Here is a 22,463-nt window from a genome sequence, read left to right on the forward strand (position 1 = left end):
GACACTATAAGACTAAACATGCTAACACATAGAACAAACTAACAGGGAGTAACCGCGCTGATAAAGTGAAGCAGCTCCAAGCTGAACTGCCATCACACCAGCGATTCTTCACGCGGGGCACAGTTTGTTCAATGTTATCTGACTCCTCAGATATGAATGAAAGGCATAATTTGTGTTTTTAGAGTTGTTGACATCTGCCTGAGTGACTTATATTTGATTATTTAGTCATTTGAAAAATAAAGACAATTGTGACAATGCAATTTGTTTTATAACAGTGTGTATTTGCATGAAATATTTGTCGTAAAAAAATGTCAGAAAAAACTATTGGCCCCCGGGCCCCTTCACTTTATCAAATCTGGCCCTCCATGCAAAATGTTTGGACACCCCTGAGTTATTCAGAACTTATCTTGCGGAGAAAGTGAGTGACCCCCAGGAGATCGAGAGGACCCCCCCCCCATACACCAGGCAAAGGCGCAACAACCCGCAGTGACCGAGGATGAGCGAGGTGCCTGAGAGGGGAGACAGAGATGGTGGACTGAAGGGGGCTGCCATGGGTCAGGGTGTAGCCCTCACCCCTTGCAGCTCGCCGACCAGAGAGGGTCAGGCCCTCAAGGTCGTGCCATTAAACTTGTGATTACCCACCTCACACATCTTGTTACTATGGTCACATGATCTCAGTGTGATGCAATTCAGTGAAATTGGAGAGTCTGATCAAAATAAGGGGGTACAGCCTCAGGACAGTGCTGACCCGCAGCCTGTGCCGCAAAGCATGGATTTATTTGGCTCCAGAGCTCACTTGATATCAGACGAGGTGCAGGGGTCACCAACTCCGGTCCTAGAGGGCGCCAATCCAGCCTGTTTCAGGTGCAGCCCTACGACAACACACCTGATTCAAATGATCAGCTCATCAGCAAGCTCTATTAAGGTTGATGTGTTGCAGTGGGGATACATCTAAAACAGGCTGGATTGGCGCTCTTGAGTACCGGAGTTGGTGACCCCTGTAGGGCAACGGTTAATCTTTCAGCAGGACAATGACCCCAAGCACACAATAGAGGTAGCAAAGGTGTGGCAAGTCTATGAATGACCTTGAGTGGCCCAGCTACTGTCCAGATTAGAAAACGACTAAACATCTCTGGAGACATCTGAAAATGGTTTGCACCAGCAACCCCATCTCACCTGATGGAACTTCAGAGGTGCGACAAAAAGGAAAGGTGAAACTGGCCGAAGAATACAGTAGGTGTGCCAAGCTGTTGCCTTTTTAACCAAAAAGACTTGAGGTTGTAATTTCTGCAAAATGTTGTGTCAAAAGTATTGAGTAAAAGATGTTAATACGTAATATATAATATTTTTTTAAATACCGTATTGGCCCGAATATAAGATGGTGTTTTTTCCATTGAAATAAGACTGAAAAAGTGGGGATTGTCTTACATTTGGGGTCTAGACATTATATCCATTCACAACGCCAGATATCTTTAAAGCGAATGCTGAACTTAACTCCCCAAGCAAAAGTGAAAGCCTGTCACGAAGAATAAAAATAAGAATAGTGGTAGCACGAAGAAAAAAAAAATCCTCATTCAGATTTGTTTCAAGACTACAGTTACAGTCAGATTTCACCTTGATGGTTAATGCAGTTATTGCAAGTTTGTTGTTTTATCACAGTAGATTGGTTTATTTACATTTCAAAAACCAGAAGCCATTCGTTTACAAATGTGATTGCACTTTAGTTTACATATTTAAATGTTCAGATATTAAGATGTGATGGACAGTTTTTGCATGATTTGAATGAGGCATTTGTTTCAGATGTACTGTAATTATTTTCTGTATAAAAATGTTTTCAAACTTGAGTCTTATAATCAGGGTCGTCTTATATTCGGGCCAATACGGCATATGTATATTTTCATTTTTATTATTATTAATGTGCTTACAAATAAATGAAATATGTTTGTGTTTATTATGGGATGAAAAAAATATGGCTGTCAATACATGGTGAATGTGTGGAACTATTCAGTCTTCATTATTTCGATGAAAGTTTTTGAGACGAAAAACAGAACCATCTCACTGATATACACTTCATTTGTTCCAATTTTTGAGCATTTTCCTTTTCTGTCAAGTGCATATTCCACAGGGCCATGATAAAGTCATGAAGTGCTACCTCTCCAGGGTTTTTGACAGCATCCTTAACATCTGTAGCTAGGAAGAACTACACTTATTGTGGGATGTCACCAACAATACTTTCTGGCATAGAATTAGTCACATAGGAATAGAGCACTGCTGTTGTTGTTCCAATTAGCAAGTCCCTGCATGACTTGCTTGCCTCTCTTCAGCCCCTCTCTTCACCCTTTTACATTACCCCATCTTTTCTCATTATCTCTATTTCCTCCTTTCCCAATTCTTTCTTCTATCTCTGTGTTTATATATTTTTTCTTTAGTTTTAGCCTTATTGCAACCTTTGGGGCTCAAATAATTTTAGGCAAGTATAATTTAACAGGTACATGTCTTCCAGTAACTGTGAAAATCGAGCCGAGAGGACATCTTTCTCCTCGTTCTCGTTTCGCTGTGCTTCTTACTACATCAATTGTATATTGGTCAGAGCAGGGATCCCTGGGTAGTCATGTCCCTGTGGGATGCCAATGTGTTCAGTCAATGTTCTGCCATTAATCTGTCAGACTAATTCTGCGGACTAACACTGCCGTAATGTATAATTCTTCTCTACAAGGCCAAATGACACGCACCGCATAGGCCAGCATCGAGACTGATGAGCCACACCAGCATAATTAAGGCCAGTGCATCTCCTGGGACAGTCATATACATCCTTCTCTTGATATTACTCCATCCGTTTAGCTCAACACTTAATACCTGTGAGTCAACTTTTTTCTCCCTTCTTCGTCATTGTTGGCTTTATAAATTGCTGTGAAAAAAAATTCGATATTTTGTATACAAGAAAACTCTAGTAAATATTTGCATAAAAATTATATTATTTAAAATAATTTAAAGTGTTTTATTGATTTTCTTTACTTTTTAAATTCCAGTTTGTTTACACACAATGTTTAGGTCTTGATAGATGGTTAGACAGATACACGAATAGATGGACAGACAGACAGATACAGGGATAGACGAATAGAGGGATAGACAGATAGACAGTCAGATAGATAGACAGATAGATTTTTTTAGTACTGAATAATTAAGAAATACTTCTGAGAAAAAGAAACGACCTATTGTATAATTTTCTTTTTTTCCTGTGTAGTTCTTTGAATGTTAGTTTATTGATTGTTGATGCAGAGTGCAGTGAAAGCAACAGCATGTGAGCATTACAAAAGTACACACTGTCAGACACATTCTGTACCTGGATTGAGTCAATTGGTATTTTGTATTTTTTTTTTCTAAAAGTGTGTTGTGTGTAATAAAATAATAAATTGAGGACCTGAGTTACAAAAGATGTGCATCAAATCTAAACTCTAAACTACATATAATTTTCCTTAAAAGTACTTTCACTGGTGTCGAACACAGTTTACAAGCCTTCATGCACTCCTTGAAAGATTCTTTCAAGATTCTCCGCAGCTTCGTCATCACTGCCATTTTGATGTTGTTCCACATTTTTAAAGGAGGTATTTTTGATAATCTCCTTTGAGTTTGGGAAAGGGAAGAGTGGGTAAATATAGGAAACTTACTGCAGCACTGCAGTGTTCTTCTCTACCAGGAACAGTTAGGTACGGTCTTTATGCGCTGTGCATTTTTATGGTGAAGCAGCCACAATTGGTTTTGGCCATAACGCTTGTATCACACTGAATGAAGTAAATGGCTCACGATTCGCCCGTGAATGTGCTGGTCTGTTGTCTGTTCCAAATGAAAGGGAAAACTCATAGTATGTGTTTGAAATAGGTCATGTTGCCACATTTTCTGTAAATCTTCCTTCAGCCTTTGATATTTCTTCAGCTTCTTGTGTTCCTTTTTCTACTGATATCACAACTGTGATAAACTCTGATGTTTATCCACCACCACTATGTGAGGCTGGTTGGCGATCACCAGTTTGTCACTTTGGATCTGGAAGTTTTAGGATTACACAATGGAGCAATGTTTTAAGCCTTAAAGCAACTAATGCTATTTGTTGTTACATTTAGTACAAGTTACATTTGTATCTTAAGGCAGCATTGTACTCTTAGGCTTTGTGGATGCCTGAGTCCAACAGATTGGCAGACTTGTGATGATTTATTTACCATAGATACCAATGGCTGCGTAGGGGAAGAGGATCCATCCATCAATCCATCCATTTTCTATACTGCTTGTCACCACGGGGGTTGCGGGCGTGCTGGAGCCTATCCCAGCAGCCATCGGGCAGTAGGCAGGGGACACCATGAACCGGTTGCCCGCCAATCGCAGGGCACACATAAACGAAGAACCATCCACACTCGCACTCCCACCTACGGCAAATTTGGAGAGCTCAATCAGCCTACCATGCATGTTTTTGCGATGTGGGAGGAAACCGGACTGCCTGGACTAAACCCATGCAGGCATGGGGAGAACATGCAAACTCCACACAGGGAGGGCTGAAGGTGGAATCGTACCTGCACCCTCTGAGACAAGCGGTACAGAAAAAAACCAAACAAACAAAATATATATATATATATATATATATATATATATATATATATATATATATATATATATATATATATATATATATATATATGTGTATGTATATATATACGTGCACACACACACACACACACACACGCGTGCGCTTAAATAACTGTTAAGGCAAAAACAAGTCTCCCACTCATCAGGCAAGTTCAGGCAATGTCATAAAAACCTGACAAAAGGCATAATTTGAAATTAAAAAGTACTCCAGTATAGTATCAGTTTTACACTTTATTTGGCTAAATAGTGTTTTTTTTAGCAGTCACAGTAAACTAAATTTGGGCCAAAAAGTGCATGCTTTTATTCTGAAGGTCAAGAGCAAATGGTTCTGCTTTCCAGTTGTAATCGTTTTCCAGTAGTGTGCTCGTGTATGTTAGTGGGTGTGAACGTGCATGTGTGTGCATGTTTGCGAGTGTACATGTGTGTCGGGGCTTTGAACAACAGCAAGACTATTATGTTAGGCAGTAGTGTATTTAAAAAAAAAAACATTAAGGCATGCATGATTAGATAAAGAGGGAAAGGTCATAGTAGGTTGATGCATCTGTCTCATTAGCTTCTTTATTTGTGTCCTTTCGTTTACCCTTCATTAGCCTGCATGTTTTATCCTCTTTTTCTTCTTCCTTAAATCTCTCCATTGATTATGCCTGCCGCTCTCCATTATTCCCTCCCGGTATGTTATTTCTGACTATTATGGCTTTCAGCAGTGTGTCTGTCTTTCTCAAATGTCACCAAAATATCTACCCAGCATACTACTTTTGACACAAGCACTATGTGCATAGGGATTAATTTGCTGTGTGCGTGCACCTCAGCACCAGACAGGGGTAGAGACTGTGACTGAGGCTGTCCTGACAGGACGGATTGTGCATGTGTGTGTGTGTGTGTGTGTGTGTGTGTGTGTGGTGTGTGTGTGTGTTCTTGCGTGCATGTGTGTTGGTACAATGCTTTGTGGAACTCTGCTACTGCACATGTCACGTTTAAGTAACAGTGGGAGGATCAGGTGTGGCTGCATCTTTGCAAGCTTTGAGATGGGTGATGTGTAGGGTGTGAAGGGTTGGGGATTGTTCATGCACTTGGTAGATATAATGGTAAGTGTAAGGAGATGGATCCTTGTCCAAAATGTGGCAAGTAGCAATGGTTATATAGTGTTGTTCCAAAAAATGTCACGTGGGCTCATTTTTATGATGAAAGTAAAAACATTCTTAAAAGCTTTTGAAAGCATTTTTAAAAAAGTTAATTGACATTTTTGCATGATTGCAACGGTTACCCCCCCCCCCAACCACCATCACCACCATCATTATGCATGGCTGCACCCATTCTGCCCTATCGTGATGACTTATTTCCATCACTGAAGTTATTGATTTTCCTGTCTGCAAATATAGATATATGTCTTGTAATGTAGCAGCTTTATTTGGCATGGAATTACTCTCCATAATCGCAGCTACTCCGGGAAATCTGAAAATATATTGGAGTGAAGCTGACATCCTAAACGGCTATTAACTTCCTCCATAAATGGACCTCTCCCATTATAGACATACATAGAGCAAAGTTATTGTGACTCATCTGTGATGCATGGTTGTGAGGACAAGTTTCCTGTTGCAGTGCAGTTCACAGTTGGTTCTATAACAGTTCAAACCAGGTTTAAGTGCTACTTCAGGGTAGACGTCACTCTGCTTCCGAGAAGCCAACAGTTTAGATTGCATCAATGAAATAAATGTCTCTGTTACTTTTATCGAAATCAGCCAGCATGGACCACATTATGGAATCTGAGACTAAATGCTGCAATGTTACTTTGCTTAGGTGCTCCTTTGCGAAAACAACAAAACCCTCAATGTGTGTGCCCCCTAATGAGTTGATGCCATACACTGCTCTGCATGTGTATTTCTGTTACTCACAGGAAACCTCAGTTTGACATATTTTGTTTTGATAAAGCTCATAAAATATATATAAAACACTCAGCCTTATCATTGACAATTGACTAATGACAATTAGAAGGCGCAGAGTTTGAAATAATTCCTGAAGTGGAGGTTGCAGGTTGTTGTGAAGTCAATAGTGTCAAACAACTCACTTTCCAATTGTCATACTCTTTTTTTCTGTAGTACACTTTGTAATACTTGTTTTTGACTTATATTGTACTGAACAACCAACAAATGTGTCATGAATCTAATTTCTTTTCTAGCTCTGTGGTTGACAAGTATTCCTTTTGGCATGCCATCACTGATATGCTTATGTAGTGGGATTTGGAATAATGTACTCACACACGTTCGTCAGAAGACTCGAGGTGCATTCAAAGAGTGACAAGTGTGTGACATCTTTAGAAGTTTATTTCGCAGAAATCGTCCATGTTTGAACGACAATCCCATTTCTGCAAAATATCTTAAACGTCACTATACTGTCCTTCCAGCAATTCATATACCGTGACGTCATCAAAAAAGTTAGCAAGTGTTAGAACCCCTAACGGATTTGAACACCCGAGTAGATGTGGTACCTACAGTGGTCATTTTGAATGCTCCAAGATGAGTGAATGGAGGAAAATTGTGGCTAAGGAATCAGCATTTTAACATGGCTAAAAGGTAGATATAAAAAGGTAAATATAAAAGAGTTGACTTAGCACGATAAGTGGGAAATGTCATATGAGTTTTAAATTGTATAAGCTTGTTTAGGGATCATAATTTTGGGGTATATTTAGGGGATCAACCAGTGCTTCCCAATCGGAGTTAGGGTGCTCGGGCATGCACGCTATGATGCTGTAAATCTTACACAAATTATTTTTTACAGTGTAAGATCATCATTAGTGGTCTTTGCAAAATTATCCAATTTCACTGAGTTTGTCCCAAAATTTACTGACTTAAACAGAGGTGAGAGAGGCCTACAATTCCCTTGATATTGTTTTCAGTTTCTTCGTGACATTCTGCAAGAGTAGCCACTTGCTTTTAAGGTAATTTCTGTAACCCATTCTAGATTGACAGATGTTGAGTACTTTTATCTGTTCTTGAATTTCTTTGGATTGTCACATTTTGTTGAAGTTTCTTTTCGATCTTTTGGCCAACTTTAGCGTTTATTGTTCACTGATTTCAAAATGGAACAGGTTTGGAAATAGTTAGGCTTGAGTATGGTCAGTTAAAATAGACTTTCCAAAATGCTTCTATCCGATTATATCATCTTTGTCTTCGTCAATTAACAGGTCCAGTTGGTCAACATGGGAGTAAATTAAAATGAGGTCCCTGTGTCAGTATTCACTCTTTTTATTGACATTTTTATCTGGTGGGGTGCCAGGACATTTTTCAAATCTAATATGCCTTGGTTTAATAAAGGTTGTGAAAAAGTGGTCTTAATTCAGAGGAGGCAGAATAACTCGTGGAGTTCAGGGGGAGGTCAGAATGCTCATGGTGCATTCCAACAAAAAAGGCAACAAAAGAGCACTGGTTTCTACATGAAATTGTGCTGTAAGCGCCCAACTTCATAAAACTTGGTAACAACTTTGACCAACACCGTGAACACTGTCAACCTTTTGGGAGCACTACAATGCTAATCCAAAGTGGGGTGTGAAACAATAGCTGATCCAATGGCTGACAGTTAAAATGTTATTTTTATTTAGTATTTCAATAAATAAAAGTTAAAAAACAAACAAAAACAACTCACTATGCATAGCTAAAAGTGCTCCAAATGACTGGGAATGAACACATTACTCTAAACAAAGATTTTTTACCTTTCACAGCCTTAACAGTATAACTTGCATATTTGACTAGTACTCTATAAATGAAAGACAAACATTTCTGAGAAATCTGAAACTGGTCTTTTCATTTGACTTATTGACCTTCTTAGCTAGTCACAATCTCTGATTAAAAACTTCACCATTACATGCAACCACCATGTGATCCACACCAATATGAACTACTGTGGCAAGAATAAAACCATTTGGATGAGTGTCTGTGAAAGTTTAGGTGAGTATGGACCCGGGAGTAATGAACAAGTCTGAGATAAATAATGGATTGCCTTCATTCACATTAAGGAGGAAATGACTGTAATGGTGCTTGCCGGGTGAAAGACCTCCATCAAACACATTAACGCTCAGGACAAAGACGGAGAGGAAACGGGGACAGGGAACGGAGTGAAGGAGAAACGTGAAAGTGGATGACTTGGAAGCAAAGAATAGAGAAATACCTCCTGGTTCATGTGATCTAGCACTAAGTAAAGTGAGGAAGGAAATGAACTATTTTGAGGATACGGGATTGATTGATGCACCTGGGAGTGATATTACCTCTGTGACGAATAAAAGAGCGAAGGTCTCTTGCTGCCATCCCAGCATCTTCCTTTAGCTAACCGACTCGTCTACTCTCACTCTTCCACTTTCTCTCCCTCTCCACTGTGCTCTCTTAGGGCATTAGATAAAGAACGGTCTGAATGTGAGCCTACAATAGTGGAGATAAATGGGATTTGAAACGCATGCTATAAGGAGTGGCAGTCATTAGACAGTAAGTGAGCCAAACGAGTTGTTAGGACATGAGCAGCGCTAGTTGTTAGGAAAGGATGAAGTGAGGGAGAGATGGAGAGATGAAGGGAAGTAAGGAGGCCACTGGCTGTTTGTTCGAGGACTAAGTGCTGGATAATGAGATCAGACTGACATGACCCGGTCCCAGAGCTGAGAGAGACAGCTTCGCCATTACACTTCTCGATTTGCCTCCGCAATATATCTTTCGACCTCATTCCCTTTGTCTTACACATACTTTGTCTGTCTCTTTGTGTTGCTCCCATTATGTAACACCCCTTTTTTACTGAGACTACAACTCTGTCAGGAAAGGGCATGTGAGGTCTATAATGGATTCAAATGGAATCCTTATTTATGACATAGATATTGTTAGAAACATCCCTCACCACTTCGCGCTTCACCTTTCGCGAATGCGGTACTTCGCGAGTTTATAAGTGACCGGAGAATGGCGTTTAAATACATGCTGATAGCGCGGGGCGTGCCTGAGCCATGTGCGCAGCAGCCAGCCTTTCACGAACGAGGCAGGACAACCATATGGAACACGGGCTGTTTATTTAGGGAATGCAAAAAGGGGAAAAGGGACACTGGAACGCCAGCGTATCAGGCAAACGGGAATCAGGTGGTAGGCATGCGTGTGTCAAGGCAGACAACCAGCCAGGCATATTGGTACAGAGCGGATCAGGCAAACACATCAGTGCACATCAGTGAGGACCTCTCCTGGTCCGCAAACACCTCGTCACTGGCAAAGAAAGCTCAGCGCCGCCTGTACTTCCTGCGGAAGCTCAGGCGTGCATGTGCTCCTCAGGCAGTCCTGTCCACATTCTACCGTGGCACCATTGAGAGCGTCCTCACCAGTTGCATCGCTGTCTGGGGTGGTAACTGCACTGAACAGAACTTGAAGGCCCTGCAGCGCATAGTGAATACGGCTAGTAAGATTATTGGTGCTTCGCTCCCCTCCCTGAAGGACATTTACGCCTCCCATCTCGCCCGCAAGGCAACCTCGATTGCCAGAGATGTGAGTCACCCGGCTCACTCTTTGTTTGACCTTCTGCCCTCTGGGAAGAGGTACAGGAGCCTGCGCTCCCGCACCACCAGACTCGCCAACAGCTTCTTTCTCCAGGCTGTTAGGGCCCTGAACTCGCTACCCCCTTCTGCGTAGCGTGCGGCACTGTTGCGCTATTTTCGGGACTGTCTGCTGTACGCGCACTTGCTCCTTTTTTTTCTGCTCCTCTTATTTATTTATTTATTGTTGTGTTATTTATTCAGCACGCTTTTGTTGTACTTGTTTACTTGTTTGTCTGTTGTGAGCCATGTCTTGTCACCGTGGGATAGGGGGGAACGAAATTTCGGTTTCTTTGTGTGTCTTCGGCATGTGGAGAAATTGACAATAAAGCTGACTTTGACTTTGACTTTGAAAAACGGGAATCAGGTGGCAGGCGTGGGTGTCTCAAAGCCAACAAAATTGCGAAGAATGACCGGCGTACGCCGTCAATACACACGCCTTAATCAGCGGGTAACATGGGACAGTTGGTGGCGATCAGCGCAGATTAGCATCACGGTTCCAAATTGGTGACGCGCACCCCCAGGGTCTAGCATGGAGGGCGCATCAGCTGGCCAGCAGAGTGAGAGGGGTGACATGACTGCCAAGTATGAAGGAAAAATGCACCGCCGTGCGATAGCGGCAATGAGCGCTCATAGCGCAGAGCTTCACTTAGGACAAATGCGGACATGGCCATCGTGATAGAAGAAAGTGAAGGTCAACTCATAAGCATAAATCAGGATGTGCCACATCAGACAACATAACAAAGAAACGTTTTATAGACAGAGTGGTGAAGGCCAAAACTCTAGCAGGAGAACGAAATGACCTGAGGTGAGATTGAGATGTTTTAGACGTGCTGAGGAGGGACCTGGGGTAAATTGGGAGAAAGGTGCTGAGGATGGAGCCACCAGGCAGGAGGAGAAAGAGGAAGGCCAAAGAGGAGGTTTATGAATGTGGTGCGGGAAAACATGCAGGTGGTTGGTGTGACAGAGAAAGACACACAGAACAGAGTGATTTGGGAGCGGCCAAAAGAAGAACAAAAATTATAGAGTGATACTTTCTATATTCAAAATATTTGGAGAAGCATGGAACAGAGTAATGGCATTTCAAACAAACTGAATTGTAGGTTTAATTCGAGGCACCACTGTTTTAATATTTGAAGTTGTACTATTCTAATGCTCTTAATTTTGTAATTATGGCAAGACATCTTGGTTTCCCCACACAAGGAAAAAAAATGTTGCAAAATACGGTTCTATTCCTGAAATAAAGACAGATTTTGCACAAAATAGGAGATTATGGAGTTTATGGAGCCCCAAACAGGAAATTCATAATATTTATAAATGTATTTAATATTTCTGGTCACAAAATGATGACAATAATATATAACATGCTCACAAATTGCTCATTTGTGGTCACAAAATAATAATATGTGACCTCAAGCTATACAACCCCTGCCAAAAATTATGGAATCACCAGCCTTGGCAGATGTTCATTCAGTTATTTAATTTTGTAGGGAAAAAAAAACGATCAGTTGGCACAAAAATATTACACATGTACGTACATTGTACACTGTACACAAAATTCTATTGAAATGTGAATTGTGAACTATTTTAGACATGCCAGCTAAGAATATATTTCAAACATTGCAGACTTTAAAAAAAAAAATACTAAACCTACTCTAGTTCATATCTCAATGGCTCCAATTTGGGTTTGAGCTGCTTTCCGCCATCATCAAGTTTTAAGAAGACAACCTGAATGAATTCAAAGAAGCCACTTTGCTTCATTTGATACCTCAAATGAAGCGTACATATTCGTCCAAACACAATATGCGACTGTCCAAATTTTGTGACATCACAACCTGATCCTCGAGAAGGATTGAGTGAGAAATGGTGTGCTTCAAAAGAAAATCCTACTGGCACCTCTGTTTCATGACCACTGCGATCACAGCCTCCTGGGTTGCTCCAAAAAGGGAATCTGTGTGAAATTGTGAGGGCTGCTTCTCTAGTACGAGGTATCGAACCCACTGATTAGAGCGCTTTAGTCCCTGTATCACTGATGTTGAAGTTTGGAGGCGTTGAGTAAGTCAGATTTAGTGACCTTTGTGTTGCACCTCCAAATCTGAGACCGTGATCCTCAGTTGGAAAAAGGTGGAATGCTCTTCCCGGATTGGGGATGAGATCTTTCCCCAAAAGAAGGATTTTAACTATCTTGGGGTCTTGCTCACGAGTAAGGGTAGAATGGGGTGTGAGATCGGTGCAGCGTCTGCTGTGATGCGGCCTCTGTACCGGTCTATCGTGGTGAAGAAGGAGCTGAGTCGAAAGTCAAAGCTCACGATTTGCTGGTCGATCTACATTCCTGTCCTCGTCTATGGTCACAAGCTGTGGGTCATGACCGAAAGAACAAGATCCCGGATACAAGCGGCCGAAATTAGTTCCCTCCGCAGGGTGTCTGGGCTCACCCTTAGATATAGGGTGAGAAGGTTCAGTCATCTGTGAGAGACTCAGAGTCGAGCCACTGCTCCTCCATGTTGAAAGGAGCCAGATAAGGTGGCCCGGGTATCTGATTAGCATACTTCCTGGACGCCTCCCTGGTGAGACGTTCCATGCAGCTCCCTCCAGTGGGGATAACACAGGACACGCTGGAGCGACCATGTCTCTTGGATGTATTGATGGCCGTACCTACACCTCATAATAGCAGTGTTGTTGACTTGCTTGGTCTAAGGACTGTTTAGGTGGATGGTCTTAGTCTGCTGGAACAACAATAACAGGCAAACAAAGACAGTTGTTGGAAGAGACTGCCAACCTTTTTTCCACTCCTTACCTTTTTTTCTCCCAAATTGTTGGAGGAGACTATTGAGTTCGGTGGCTGTTCTTCACCTCGTGAGCTGACTGTTACTCTTGTTACATCTGCCAAGCTACATTTTATTCCGAGTCATTTAGTCTCAATGTCATCTGTGATGAGTGCCCTCCTCCTTTTGGCATGAAAGCGGTTGTGTGTGTGTGTGTGTGTGTGTGTGTGTGTGTGTGTGCGCGCGCACGTGTGTGTGTGTGCATGTGTGTGTGTGTGCGTGTGTGCGTGTGTGCGTGCGTGCGTGCGTGCGTGCGTATGCGTGTGCGTGTGCGTGTGTGTGTGTGTGGAGGGGGGTATGCTTATACGTATGTATGTGTATGGGCTTTGAGATACAAGGGCCCTCCTCCAATTTATGCTTGTTTCTTTTCTAATTGTATTTATTTGTTCTTTGTTGTGTTCCTGTTGACTTTTTTCTGTCCATTTGAGATACTTTTGGGAGGAACTGATAGGTGCGTGAAACTTAATTAAATGTTATGATCACCTCTGGGCCTTTTTATTTATCATTGTTATTATTATTATTATTATTATTATTATTATTATTATTATTATTATTAAAATAAGATTACAATAGATATCTATGTCAGCCCAAAGTGGATCCATTGTATCCATTGAACACTTTAGCAGGGGATTCAGTTATTTTAAAGACATCGTTTTGAAATGAAAAAAAAATCGTAAAGTAAAAATATTATATTATTATCATTAGTAGTATTACTATTACTGACAGCGCACTGGTTGACTGGTTTGCACATCCGCCTCACAGTGCAGAGGTCGTGGGTTGGATTTCGGCTCGCGCCTTCCTGTGTGGAGTTTGCATGCCCCCCCCACTCCTCCCCGTGCTTGTGTGGGTTGCACAAGACACCACTTGAATGTCAGTTATCACAATAAAATGCTGCACTTCACTGGAGATGAAGTACAGTTGCTGGGCTGCAAAGCACAATGCTTAACTTTATGAATTCTGAATTTTTGAAGGAACCTTAACATCCACAGTTGAGAATGACGATTGGCAACATTTTATGTTGCAAAAAGTTTTTTAGATTAACATTGACTGTGGAATGCTGTCAATCTTGAGCTAACATGTTTTGTCAGCACTGTTTGAATAATTTATCTGTCAGTGAAACTTTTGAGGGTATTTTATGAGCTTTATGTAATGGTCCATTGATTTTCGACGTTTTCTCACAAGATCGCACAGGCCAAAAACATGTTGGTTAGGCTCACTGAAGACTTTAGAGTGTTTGTAGGTGTTATTGGGAGTGTGATTAATTGTCTGTTTGATTGACTGGCGATGAGTCCATCTCATCCTGCCTCCTATCCTGTGTTCGCTGGGATAGACTCCCACTGCCCATGATATACACAAGATTAATCTGCACACAGGGTGGATAAATAGATATGCATTTTGTTAAGATGAATGAATTGTTCACCCATGATTTTATTTTGGCCAACAGCAGATATGTTGGACAGGGAAAACCAATGCAGAACCCAGCCATTTATTCAGAAGATGATTTTCCAAGCTACCATATCCACTCTTGTTCAAAAATGAGTCCAGGTGGCCACTGCTTTTGCCAAAGCCAGAGTGCTCGTTCTTTGAATGTGTTGAAGTGAATGTCCATTACTGGCAGTTTGACTGACACAAGGCTGGTTGCAGGCAACCATCAGAGCTTTTTTGGCAACTTCGGGGTGATTTTGGAAAGCTTAGAACTTTTGCCTTGGGAAGCTATAATTTGGGATAATTTCATTGGCTTGCTCGCAAAGGAAAATTATTACAGTATGAATCAATTAAACTTTTAAACTTATGAATACGTAAGCGATATAAATGACTTACTTTCAAAAAAGGTAGTCATTATTAGACTTGAATGACATTTTTTTAATCGGCTGTCTGTCAGGGAAGGCAAGGTACCTTGGTTGTTTGATGCCAGGCTAGAGAAGTTATGTCTCTATGGACGTGAAATATTACAAGTCTAGTAGGGAAAGAACCTGAGCTGGTGGAGAAGGTTCAGAAGTTCCAAATAGACAATCAGGCTCATCTTGACACATAGTTTGGGCTCTGGTTCCAGTTCTCTCGAGGTTGGACTCCCTGGGGATGCCCATGATGAGAGTCGCTAACCGGTGTGGGCATATTTATAGCCCCCCCCAGCTCGATGACTGTACTTTGGGACTAATCCGGTGGAGATGGTAGCCTCTCTCCGCTTTTGGGTGGGGGACGGGTAGTAACTGTTGCTTGGGTTTATGCATCAAATAGCAGTTCAGACTACTTTAGTGTTAAACTTTCCAAATGTGCACTTGGCACCAGGACACTCAAGACTGCAGCCCAATGATTGACTTTGTGGTAGTGTCTTTGGATTTGTGGCTGCATGTCTTGGACCCTTGGGTGAACAGATGGGCAAGCTGTCAACAAACCTTGTGGTTTGTCGGTTTTGATGGTGGGGAAGATGCCATTCTGACCCTTAGGACCCAAATGTATTAGGAAAATCTACTGAGAATGTGTGTCAGAATCTCCTTTAAAAAGGAGTAGCAACTCACGTCTCTGGCAGGACTTTGCCCACATCTCAGGGGAGGCAGGGCTCATTGACTGTAAGTGGACAACATCTCGTACCCCCATTGTTGAAATGGCCAGCTGGCACTTTGGCCATAAGATTGACAGTGCCTGTAATGGCGGCAACCCCCAAACACATTGGTGGACATAGGATATCGGGTGCCGTCAAGCTCAAGAACGAGTCCTGTCGAGCTGGTTTTCCTCGTGGAACTCAAGAGAATGCTGATGCTCACTGGCAAAAACACAGTCATGGGAGGAGTTTGGCGAGACCGTGGAGCTGGATTTCCAGGTGGCTTTGAAGAAATTCTGGTCCACCATTCCACAACTCAGGAGGGAAAAGCAATGCACCACCAGGACTGTGTATAATGGATGGTGGTATGACACTGCTGAGCTCAAGTCAGGACATGAATCAGTGGGGAAAATACTTTAAAGACCTCCTTCCACCGACGCAATTCTACCAAATACATGTGCAATCATATGTATGATACATGTGTATCATATGCGGCAGCCTGGAAAGTGGACTTTAAACCGATGATGAGAAGTGTGACATGATAACAACAAAATAAACTGTTTGAAACAGGTCAAAATAATATGTGCTTTAAATCAAACCTTGTGATTGATGATTTGATTATTGGTAAATAAAGATAGTTTCTCTCAGCCGTTTGTTCGAACACACACCCACTGTGCACATATCAATCTTGCATTCATGTACACATCAATTCATGTATATGACATCACTTCACATGATGCATATTATATCAGTTGAGATTAAAGCACCACGGCGATTTATTCAAAGTGTCAATCACGCGAAGTTAGCATATTTAGGTGAGACGGTATTAGAGAAATTATTTTCAATGCCTGCATTTAGTTCTAAAACTGTAAAAACCTCCTCTAATTGATATTTTGCCATTTCTTTATTTATTTCCTTTATGTTTTTGTCTTATTTATGAAAATAGGTTTAGTAAACATATTGGGATACTTAAAAAGACATAACATGACATCTTTGAGCAAAAATATAACAGGATGCAGACAGACTTACTAAAACTGAGAATCAAATGTCAGGAAGCCATTTCTATGAAATGTCAGAGAGAAGTGCGAGGACTTTGACTAAAACAGCAGGGGGGCACTGAAACATTTCCTGTTGTCCATGCAACCAACAGGGACTGTTTGGTGATTATACAACAAAATATATAACTGGGGATCTGTCAAATATGCTGTCGTGAGACCCCAGCTGGGATTTGTTTTTCATCTCTCGCTCACTCGCGCACGCACGCACACACGCACACGCATACACACACAGTCACAGAGAATATGCAAAAAGAAGGTGTCTCCCAACATCCTTTATTTCAATATGAAACATTTGGGCATGTATTGACATGGCCAATACTGAACATGTGGAAGACTCACAATTCGGGGCTTAGCAGTGAATCATAATGAGGTAGACACCCGCTATGTCTCTAGAATTCTATTACACACAGTGGGTGTCTCGTCATCACACAGGTCTTGCTTGTGCCTGAATCGGTTTTGTTGGTTTCTGTCCAACTAAGTTGAAATTTTTCTACAAGGCCTGCAACCTTTCCGGCCAAAAGTAGGTTGCAATGAGGGGCACTTATTCGCACATAAATGCCATCTTATCATTAAAGGGTTTGCCTTGTTTAAATTTAATGCTGCATTTCACTGGGATTGGAAATAATGCGCTTATATAGACAAGCGTGAGCACACAGACACATGAAAAAAAACAAAGGGACTCAAGAACCTTTACAGCAGAAGACTCGAGACTTTTCAAGGGGTGGTCCCCAGACGTGGATTGGTACCACACCTGCCTTTTTAATATCTGATGTCCAGCTTGTTAATGAGACTATGAAACCCTCAAATCTGCCTCGTCATTTTGAGACAAAGCATCTTTCATTAAAAAACAACAAGATGTTTTCAAAGAACCACACTTGATCACATAAGAAAGAAATAATCATTGAGGGCCACGACTACAATGAACGTGTCTGTACTGAGCGCATTGCTAAAGCTGAGAAGCCCTTTACTAATACCAAAAAACAGGATCCTTCCCTCCTCAAAGCACCTCTTCACTTGACTTGTTGAAAATGTAGAAGGGGGGAAGAAGCAACTGTTCCTCTTAACAACTCCGGCAAAGGCCATTGTGGAACAGTTATTAAAGAGGACTTAGTAATGAGACTATGAAACCCTCAAACCTGCCTCGTCATTTTGAGACAAAGCATCTTCCATTAAAAAACAAGATGTTTTCAAAGAACCACACTTGATCACATAAGAAAGAAATAATCATTGAGGGCCACGACTACAATGAACATGTCTGTACTGAGCGCATTGCTAAAGCTGAGAAGCCCTTTACTAATACCAAAAAACAGGATCCTTCCCTCCTCAAAGCACCTCTTCACTTGACTTGTTGAAAATGTAGAAGAGGGGAAAGAAGCAACTGTTCCTCTTAACAACTCCGGCAAAGGCCATTGTGGAACAGTTATTAAAGAGGACTTAGTAATTTTGCTTTATGGTGAGTTGGTATTGTGTGTCAAATATTTTGGTTCCGCTTCTTTGTATTAATGTCAATTATTTTAGATAGCCCAGTACCAATATCATTGAGGTTGGGACGTAAATAAAAACTGAATACAAACATTTTTAAAAAATTACCTTTAAATCACATTTTTAGGATTTTTTTTTTAAAAAAAACTGTATTTGTAAATGATTGGAGACAATACATTTCTGGTCAATACCAGATACACAAGGGCTGATCCCTATGGTATCAAATTGATCATGAAGAGGACATAGCGACAAAATTGGGTAAAGTGCCCATCTTTGATTGTTAGAGTTAACACACTGTTCAGACAGATAAATACTGGGAATCAAACCCACAACCTCTGAACTGTGAGGCGGACAGGGTAACCAGTTCACCACCGTGCCGCCCAATTTTGAATTTATTCCAACTTTATTTTTAGCTCATCAGACAAATGCAACAACTGCTCAAGAAGTGACTTAATCTCACATTTTAACCTGCGTTAATGAACTGAGAAAAGCTTACAAAAGGGATGTGAAAAAAGTGCAAGTTTTATAATTGCTGCTGATAATCACAAAGTACAACTTAATGAACCTTATTTGAATGAGTCGAAATTCAGAGAAGTGGTTGAAGTGATTAAGATTTGGATTAAAAGAATGTGAAAGTGCGCATTGGGTGTGTGTTATTATTATCCTATATTGTGTTAGTGTATGGAACTCTAATAGTCCCTCACCCACATTTTTTTTTTTTTAAGGAAAGAAAGGAGGTTCACTTTTGTACGTTAGTAAAACCTTACCTCCTGTCACTTCAAATACAGTGGTGAGCTGAGCTTAGAATTTTATCTCACTGGTCAGTGCTCTGTGTTCTCAAACCGGAGACGTACTGGTGAGTTGGGTGGAAGCCGCCAGAGTAAAATGAACGCATTCACACCAATAGTGGATGAATGTTCATCTTCTCTCCACCCCCCATAGAGGGAAAAAAAAGGAAGGAAGGAGCTTGGCTGTTTGAAAAGTACGTAGATCTAGCTTGAAAAAAAGATCGGCACCCCTGAGTTACAGGAAATAATGTTTTTCCTTTGTACATGCTCATTAAGATAGAAGCTTCAGTTTTTGTCCAAAGCTGGGCTCTCCACCAGGCTAACAATTGTTTTCTTCTTTTAATTATACTATCCAAGGTTAATCTTTTCCAACCATGGTAAACTGAGAATTATATACTATGGGATATTAAAGTTGGTAATCAAGATCAAGAAGGAGGGACAAGCGGGGGGGGTACATATTGGAGGTTCTCAAGGCCTATTTGGTATTTAACCCAATACCTAAGAATTATATCCATCAAACTACAGTTACATTTCATTTTGGGACGTCGACTGTAAATGCATGTTTTGTATTTTGTGCATGAATTATGTGAAATGGGATAATGCGTAACAGAAAATGTCCTCTAACTCTGGAATGACCCATGTACAGCTGAAGCTTTGCTTTGACGTTTGATTTGATTTGTTCGCAAAATTAGGTAATCTGTAATCTGCTGGTATTCTGTGAAAACCTCATTGGTCTTTTTTTCCCAGAATTACCTTCAATTTTACCTTGCATTTTGCAAAGTGCCTCTTTTTGTCATTGCCGAAACCCGACCATGGTAAAACTTGGCATTCACTCCCATTTTATGGTCATTTAGAGCTTCATCTTGGTTGTAAAAGACTAGTAGGAAAATTGTGCACCCTTTTGCTAGTACATTAAACTGTCCTTGTCACTAAATTTGAAATTGTCTTAATCCACAAACCCAAATAATTTGTTTCTTTCGCAAGTGTCATTTTCACTTTCTGGACATCCATGTCTTTGTTATCCCACCCCCATCACCCTTATGTAGACATCGCACATTCATTACCACCTAGCCTTGGCTCAGTCTGCGCGCTCCCCTTCTGTGGCACTCAATTACTCTGTCTTCCTGGGGCAAGCACTGGTGTCAAGCTACTGTAATGACTTTCTGATTATCTGTCTTTATGTGATGAATGAGATGGAAATGTACCACCACGGCCAAAACAGACCTGGTACTGTGCCAACCTGCCATGCTAAAATCAGTGGCTGGTGGAGAGGAACGGACAACTAAACAAATAACATCAGATAGTACGAGAGCTCCCATTAGCCTTTTTCACCGCGACCATCTAAGCATGGATTTTCATATATTTTCCTAGCTTGCCACTCTGTTTGTGAACTGAAGTGAGTGTAAGGATGAAGTCGACCCGCAAATTCACCGTCTTCTGAGGTTGTATCAATGGCGTAAGACGTGAAATGGTGTCAACCACAATGTGTACAGTTTAACATCTGAGGGTCATTATCCATGCTCTTCTGCGTTGAGGAAAGCAATTGTCGCTGTTGGGCCGATGACTCTGCACATCTAATTAGCTCATTGCACTGAGGGACTCTCGAGCTCTGTGGACGCACAATTTAGACACATCATTGTCCTTCGGTCACTGCATCATGAGACCTCAGCTATCTGAACATACCATTGAGACAAGTCACTGTCCTTATTTGGTGAGTTCTGCTTGAAATAGGCTGATAATTAGACACATTTCAGCTCTACTGTTACAACTGATGCGTTAACTTACTAGAAAGCCATTGCGAAAGCAATGTTTGTTTTATGCCACTTCAATTTTAAGGAGTTAATTTTGGCATTTTTCAGAGTGTGATATAGTGCATTGTTTATGACACAAGAAGACAGACAACAGTTAAAAACTCATTGACCCAGTGATTAATTAAGAAGTCACTTTGAAGGAGAGACACATAGACAGCTCTAATGGAGTCGTTATGAGAGATAAAGTCTTTGTAGCACCCCAGTGAGAAATGGGCTTAACCTCCACTTGAATGGACGTGCTCAGTGTATAGATGTAGTGAGAGGGACTTGTCATAAAAGCACTGCCATCAAGGACAAAATCATCTGCCATTGCATCTTAATCTACAGGTGTTGTATGAAGCAAAGTGATTGTTGATGCCTGATTTGACCTTCAAAAAGTGTTCTATTGATTTTCTCTCTTTCTTCCAAATGACTGTTGATGCCTTTTCAGCTTCAGATGTGCCGAGGCTGAAAAATGAGCTTGAAGCAACCGTGGCAACCATTAACGCCAGGGTGGATGCCACTCCATTGAAGCCAAACACCTGAGAGAAGGCCCTGGTCCACCCTGCCACTCAGCCACCCACATCTCCAGTCCTATTATTCATCCCTCTTTCAAATGCCTTTTTATGCTGCTCAATTACCCCTACTGTGGCCCAGTGTGAACACAGTAATGACATTCTGATTATCAGTCTGTAAATGAGAAATGAAATGAGTATGTGAGGCCATCCTGGAGAAAGAATGGAATAGCTAAAAGCCTTTCAAAAATGGAGGGAGACAGGACGAAGGAGGCGGGGGTGTAGGGCAGGGTGAGTGCAGCACTCTTGTGATCATCAACATGAAGATAAAAAGAGGAAACATTTTCAACCCAACAATAAATGTATGATATTACACTTTGGAATTTAATTGCTTCCGATTCAGGTCCTTGTATAGTTTAACAATGAATTGAGGTCCTTTGATTTGAAAGAATGAACCTGCTAGAAAGAAGCCGTGTTGCCAATGAAAATATGTTCAATCATTGGGAAGCAGTGCTCTACTTCAAATGCTAAATCGGGGGGAATGGAAAAATATAAATCTATACCTGCACTATTTGCATAACACCCATGCTAGATTATTTTTTAAAATGTGACAAAATGTCAGACACATTTTCTTCTCCAACAAAGATAGATTGTCCAGTAACTAACCTATGGCTGCTAAGACTATGCAGGCTGAATGGTTATTTGTCAATACACACAATACTCCATGTTAACACCACTTTACACTTCCCCTATGCCTCATACATTCTATTTCATAGCTCACACGACTGATATTGTGTAGCAGTTACCATATTAATTTTTGTCCATGCTTACACATCGATAAAATGCAAATATGCAAAATGCGATCTGGGCCACTAAATTGATCCTTCTCATCCTAAAGCATCACTTTCATTTCAACCCAATCAGCAGCCTTGACTTCTGTTTAATTGGTTATAAACATCCTGATCAATCGCCTTAATTGATATTTTTTTCATGGAGAAAAACTCTGAGTCTAACAAATGTAATTGTCAGATAGGAAGTAGGCACTGCATTGGTGGTAATTGGATCTTCATGGATGCATGCATAACTGAGAGGTCTTGAAATAGAACCACAGCCTTGGTGAGTAGATGTATAACTCATGTTTAGCCACTGGAGGAATCTGCATGTTAAAGTAGGTGGTAGACAGTGCCGTGAGTAACAATTACATATTTACAATAAGTTGGTTACTATTGAATAATGTAACAAATTCTATGATATCTATGTAATATTGTTACAGTTACTTA

The 22,463-nt window shown here is 41.0% G+C and overlaps 1 long non-coding RNA gene across 1 annotated transcript; it reads left to right on the top strand.

The window, feature by feature from the left end:
- The first annotated feature begins 906 nt into the window (after positions 1-906).
- On the top strand, positions 907-21,566 carry LOC148404123 (uncharacterized). The gene is made up of 2 exons (XR_015858625.1): positions 907-1,237; positions 21,120-21,566. It is a non-coding gene; the product is annotated as an uncharacterized LOC148404123 (long non-coding RNA).
- Positions 21,567-22,463: the final 897 nt, after the last annotated feature.

The sequence above is a fragment of the Syngnathus floridae genome, chromosome 1 (assembly GCF_059516105.1).
Source record: "Syngnathus floridae isolate MCC-2025c chromosome 1, RoL_Sflo_1.0, whole genome shotgun sequence".
Lineage (NCBI taxonomy): Eukaryota > Metazoa > Chordata > Actinopteri > Syngnathiformes > Syngnathidae > Syngnathus > Syngnathus floridae.